The sequence below is a fragment of the Prionailurus bengalensis genome, chromosome A1 (assembly GCF_016509475.1).
Source record: "Prionailurus bengalensis isolate Pbe53 chromosome A1, Fcat_Pben_1.1_paternal_pri, whole genome shotgun sequence".
Lineage (NCBI taxonomy): Eukaryota > Metazoa > Chordata > Mammalia > Carnivora > Felidae > Prionailurus > Prionailurus bengalensis.
Genome location: NC_057343.1, coordinates 32,831,514 through 32,838,177, shown reverse-complemented (window position 1 = coordinate 32,838,177; position 6,664 = coordinate 32,831,514). Strand labels below are relative to the sequence as shown.

Below are 6,664 nucleotides of genomic sequence, written 5' to 3'. Positions count from 1 at the left end.
AAGAGAGACAGACAAACCATTAGAGACTCTGAATGGGGTGCCTGGGTGGCTCAGTTAAGCATCTGAATCTTGGCTTTGGCTCAGGTCATGATCTCATGCCTTTGTGTGTTTGAGCCCGACCTCACACTCTGCACTGGTAGAATGGAGCCTGCTTGGGATTCTCTCTCTCTCCCTCTCCCTCTCTCTCTGCCTCTCCCCCACTCATGCTGTCTCTGTCTCTCTCAAAATAAATAAATAAACTTAAAAAAAAGAGACTCTGAGTGACAGAGAACAACTGAGGGTTGATGGAGGGAGGTGGGTGGGGATGGGCTAGATAGGGGATGGGTATTAAGGAGGGCACTTGTGATGGGCACTGGGGGTTGTATGTAAGTGATGAATCATTGAATTCTACTCCTGAAACCAATATTGTACTGTATGTGAACTAACTAGAATTTAAATAAAAATTTGCAAAGAAAAAAAATAAAGTGATCGTAAAGGAATAAGATTCCAGAGAAACAACAAAAATGACTTTTTCAATAAATTATATCTAAAACTCCAAAAAAACCCGAAACAAACCCCTAGCTGATAACTTTAAATACCTTTCAAGTATTTTTTATTTTGTAAATGTATTTTTAAATACAAAATATCAGTGTTTAGATAGAGGATAATAATATTATGTTTAAGTACCCAAGCCCTCAGTAAATGAAAACTACATGCTTCCAATTACTCAGACCAAAATAGCAGCCAGTATGTTCCTTTCATAAAGTAAGCCAGTATGCCATTACTCTGTTCAAAATCTTCCATAACTTATTATTACATACATACTATTACATACGGAATTAAATACACAATCATCTAGCTTTTTAGACCAAAGTCTAGACCAAAATTTCTCCACTATCTTGTCTTTTACCAATCTGATCATTTCTCATAGCACATTCTTCCTTTCTCAATCAGTTACAGAAATATTGGTCACCCTTTAGAATCAATCTGTTTCTAAATTCTTATTAGAAGGGAAAAAAGTTGGGGCACCTGGGTGGCTCGGTCAGTTAAGCGCCCGACTTTGGCTTAAGTCATGATCTCATAGTTCATGGGTTCCAGCCCCGGACAGGCTCTGTGCTGAGCTCAGAGCCTGAAGCCTGCTTCAGATTCTGTGTCTCCCTCTCTCTATATCCGTCTCCCTCTCGCACTCTGTCTCTGTCTCTCTCTCTCAAATATAAATTTTTTAAAAAATAAAAGTTTTAAAAACAAGACAAAAGTTATTGTCCACCTTCTACCCCATTTAATCTTTTTTTTTTTTGAACGTTTATTTATTTTTGGGACAGAGAGAGACAGAGCATGAATGGGGGAGGGGCAGAGAGAGAGGGAGACATAGAATCGGAAACAAGTTCCAGGCTCTGAGCCATCAGCCCAGAGCCTGACGCGGGACTCGAACTCCCGGACCGCGAGATCGTGACCTGGCTGAAGTCGGACGCTTAACCGATTGCGCTACCCAGGCGCCCCTACCCCATTTAATTTTAAATGAATCTCAGAATTCTTTTCTCCAACATGCCACCAAGATAGTGTTTGAAGAATTGTGGTATAATTATGGCCTCACTATTTTATGTATCCATACAGCTATACTCTTCACTATTTGACTTTGATGTTTATCCCATTTAAAATGTTGAAGATATTTTTCCACCCCCTGACTTTGAATTTTGCAAATAATTGGCTTTAGCCAATTGAATGTTAGCAAGTATAAGTTGACCAATGGCTAGAAAGTGCATGAGCAGTTGGGATTTCTATCCTGTGATACAGCCAACTCCATGAGAAAAATATCCCTGGCCCAGACACCTAGTTCCAAAAGAAGAATTTAGGACATATGGAGAACATCTGAGACTATCCAGATTCCCCATAAGAAAATGCCTAGAACTGCTGTGTGCCCAAACAAATTGTATTAAATAATTTTTTTTCATAAAGACAAATGATACCTTTTTATATATAGATTATATGACTAAAAAGAAGGAGTTCAAGGTTTAAGATACTTTCATTTCCTCTTTGCTATTTATTATAATAGAAAATGAAACAAAAACTTTAAAGGCCATGCTCTAGCTTTGAAAAAGAAATTTTAATTAAAAACTTCAGTGACAACTGTTTTGAATAAAGGCGCTAAAATGAACAAGAGCCTAATAATAACCAAGGATAATAGTAGAGGAAACTGTGGTCATCTTTGGGAGTGTGAGTGGAAAGGAAAAGGAAAGCAAGTGAAGAGATATTCTGAGAAAGTGAAGAGGCAAGTGAAGAGATATTCTGAGAAAGGTGAAAGAGATCTGTTCTCAATATTGACCCATTTTTCCTTTCTCTATCTTCCCGGATATCAGTCTACTCCTATATTCAAAATCCTGGTGCCTATGATTCATTTTCCTCTATAACCTCTGTGCCTGCCCTTGCTAGTCAACATGTAGCCAGGATGGCAGAGGTCAGCAAAAGGAGCTTGAGGGTTTATCAGGGAGAGACCTGTTGGGGATTAGTGATTAATGAGCTACAGAGTGACTATTCTTGCTAAATTTAAGAATATATTTTATCATAGAAAGAAATTCATTCTGGTTGCTTACGTTTGAAGGCATAGAACACATTACTATGGCTCCAGTTTATTACTGAGGTGAAATAATAACTTTGGTAGGCAAAATAATAAACATTTCAGCCTCGTATATAACATTGCTAATTTGAGATCATGTGTTCCATGCATTGTTGAAACTTTCACACAATTCAATTTTTTTAGAACCCCACCTATTCTCAATTGAGGATGGTCTGCATATATTAAAATCATAATTTCTAAAAATCCCATCTTGCATAACAGGCTAAGTGCACAAAATCCATAGCCATCAAGTTCTGTAGAAGAAATAAAAGAAATAGTTCTATTATTTAATTTTTTAGATGATTTAAAAATATTAGGAATTTGAATCAAAATATATACATAGATAAGTAAACCAAAAAGAATACATGGATTATATTTAATGTTTTATTTGCCGCCACAAATTGGAAATGGAAAAATTATGTAATAGTAATTTATTATAGTAACTAAACATTGAAATTCAGAGGCAAATAAAATTATGCATTTTTAGTGCCAACATAGAAACTAGATGAGCAACTGTTTACATTTAAATATCTTTATTCATTTGAAGTAATCATAATTTGATTCAAATATTATTTGCATTTTTATTTCTCACAAAATATTCATATTTTTAAAACCATCTTTTGGCTAGATATACTATAAAGTTTTGCCATACATAATATAATTTAAGTCATAGATTTGAAAGAGAGAGAATCTGCTTTGATTATTTTACCATTTTTTAACATGACAAAGTTAAATATATTAAGAGGGACTATTATGAAGTGTCTAGACAAACACTAATATTTCTTAAATGGAACCCGAAATAAGGAAAATTCTTTGTGAAGATTTTTGGACTTGAAGATACAACTGTCAAAATTAGAAATTCAGAATGATGCTACCATGTCAAGGCCCATATGCACCAACTGGCTAATATTTTACAGAAGGCTTCTTAAAATTTTTTTTAATGTTTATCTATTTTTGACAGAGAGAGAGAGACAGAGCATGAGCAGGGGAGGGGCAGAGAGAGAGGGAGACACAGAATCTGAAACTGGCTCCAGGCTCTGACAGAGCCTGATGCAGGGCTCAAACTCGCAGACCATGAGATCAGGATCTGAGCCAAAGTTGGACGCTCAACCGACTGAGCCACACAGGCACCCCTTACTGAGGGCTTTCTTGATGGTTGTTGGTATCAGGATCTGAATCATTTAACCAACACACCTGGTGATTGCTGAGAGCAATCCTCAGGGCCTGATAGAGAGCCATGCTTGGCTACAATAGTGGAGTAGCCCATTCCTTTCAAAGAGTATTTTCTCCAGTTAATGTCTTTTCTTCTTTGTCCTCTTTTCTTATTTGGGCCAAGTCCTCTCTTTGGTTGCTAGTGTGAGTGGCTACCCGATCCATGTGCTTGTCACATGCCTAGTCCAAGCCAGGCTTCCTCAGCAGTAAATCCCAACTGCAACAAATTGTGAACTTGTGACAGATCAATACAGGACTGTTTAAAGTGTTGATGTGCCCTATTGAGATACTCACAAGGTTCTTCACCATTTCCGTCATGATAATTTCAGACACCCCGAAGCAAGTAAGTCTTAAAAACAGTACCTTCTCTTTCCCACAATTTCCTTTATGTGGTTCAGTCTCTGATAGTTTTTCATCACAGCAATTTTAAAGGAGTTCTAGGATAATTTTATTTTTTTTTCCTGCAATTTCAAAGCATCCCAGTTGTTCCAAGTAGAAGTAGCTCCATGCTGTATCCAGCTGGAGCACTGCATAGTTATTCAGTTCTCTGCAACACTCAGAAAATGTGTCAGTGTCCAACAGACAAAGCAAGACTACTCCATATTATTTTCTTTTCAGGAAAGCTCTGCCCTACTGATGATATCCCATAGGTAAAATAAGGGCTTTTCTTTCTGATGGAGGAATTCTGGTTGCTCTGCCTGTCTGGTTAGTTGCATGTTGTTTCTGGATTTACCACTTATTCAACCCTCTCTGATAATCTTCATAGTCTATAAATCCTCCAAATTCTTCTTATTCTTTTATTTTGGCTTTATTTTTCTCTTCTTCTCCAACCTGAAGTTTATCTCACATCCTCTTCAGACTGCTTTAGTTAGAGCACTATAGTTTTTACATTGTGTTACTACTCGTTCTTTAAGTGTTTCTCCTAATTGAAGTTCTTTCTCATTTATGAAAATTTTGATATAGTTTTATTGAAAGCCAAAGGTTTCAGCTCTGTTAGACTTCAGTTCTCTGCTTTTAATATACAACCAGTCCTCCAACAAGTGTTTTTTTTTTGTTTTGTTTTGCTTTTTTACCTTTTCTTAGTCTTGGAGGTGAAAATACTCAACAGTGGCAATTCCTATTGTCTTATAATTTTCATTTCCTGTTTCATGCTCAATTGCTTTTTAACATACATCTATTATAAAATGCTCTTTAACATACTTCTATTCCTGCTTTACTTTTGCAACCTACTAGCTTGTCAGAGTCCTTAGCAAGGTCCTTCAATGCCAAACCAACTTCTTCATTTTCAACTGTATACAAAGATCCCCAAAGTTGCACTCTGTCTTCCCTTAAAAACTAGGTCAGGTTTGCTTGAATTCTGTGCCACCCTGCACCATCAGGGCTTCTGCAGCAACCCACCAAGTACCTGGATGCAGAGGCAGCCGTGGTTTGTTTTCATTACACATGAGGACCCCCGTGTTCAATGTACTTTGATTATATGCCAGTGCCTATAACAGATGTTCCATTCACTTTTGCATTTGTGTCTCATTACCTTAAAAAAATAAAATACAGTGATTTTACCTATTTGGAGAATGAGATTTCTGAAAGTTAGGAAGTTAACTGTGAAAGCTGTAAATCCAGGATTAAAGATGTTCACATACGATTTTCTAATTTCCACCAATAAGATTCTTGACTATGTTTACATTGTAGTGATTTTTCATATTTGAGGACATATGTTTGCTTTTATATAGGCAATACAAAACCAACCAAAAGAAAAACAAAAGTTGTCCTTTAACTTCTATGTACTTGGGACTCAACCATTCCTTACTAAGTATACAGTCCTATCTGTTAAGCTTCTCTCAAAGTAGTGGGGCATAATTAAATTGCCATGGTAGCAGGGAGAAAGCATATATGAACAATATGAAATATGTCCAGCAGGGCAATATGGGTACAAAGTAAAGTGACCCAACTGCAAATGTTTTCTCTCAAAGTAAAGCCTTGTAGGTGAGGTTTGGTAGAGGAAGCTGTTAACTTTAGTATCTATTGTCTTTACCACTTGATTGTAATAGCTCCTTGTTAGTAGGGGTTCCATCTTGTTTGCTATTGTATCAGCAGATCTCTGAGTGTTAAGCTGAGCACTAAATGTTATTTCTCAAATGAGTGAACACTCAATAAGATGGATTGATAATTGACTTGTCAATATCAACAAGATCCAATCTAGGAGCCTAAATATGAGAACAAGCTCTGGTCAATGAAAGAGAGACAGTATGCTTATCATACTGGTAAAAGTTTCAGGTTAGGTCTCTAAATATAAGGGGTAATAACAGGAACTTGGCAAGGAATAAGGACAAAGCACGCGTTTAATCCTAGAAACTCTGTGCCAAAATGTGGATAAGACAGATTGATAAGGTAAAATGTAAATTTGTAATAACAGTGAATAAAAGGTTTTTCTCTAGATTCACTAAAAAATGAGTCACATTAACTAAGGTGTCTCCAAGGTATAGAAGCTTAGAAACTCTGAATAGGCCAAAATATCCCTGTTGGATGGAGGTCTGGGCAATCTGAGACATTTGGAAACATATTCTGCTTCTTTCTGTACAGGTTCAGAAACTGGTGCAAGAATGATTTGCATGCAGGAAATCTAACTTTCATGTATTGACAATGAACTACTTTATAGTTCCATTTATTCAGGGTGACTCTGAATCCAAATCTGGATATAAACATGTTGACTTGACATAATTATCAACGGCATAACTTTGTTTTCCAAAGTGTCTCAGTTTGAATGATAAATTAATTTGGACTTTATTGAAACTTTATTTTACTCATGTTTATTTTACTTATAAGACTTTGTCTGTCATATCTCCCATAAAAGAATTCAAA

General features: G+C 36.4%; 1 pseudogene; it reads right to left on the bottom strand.

Moving 5' to 3' along the window:
- Nucleotides 1-3,727: 3,727 nt before the first annotated feature.
- The window catches only part of LOC122477799, an 80,832-nt pseudogene continuing 77,895 nt past the window's right edge, over nucleotides 3,728-6,664 (bottom strand).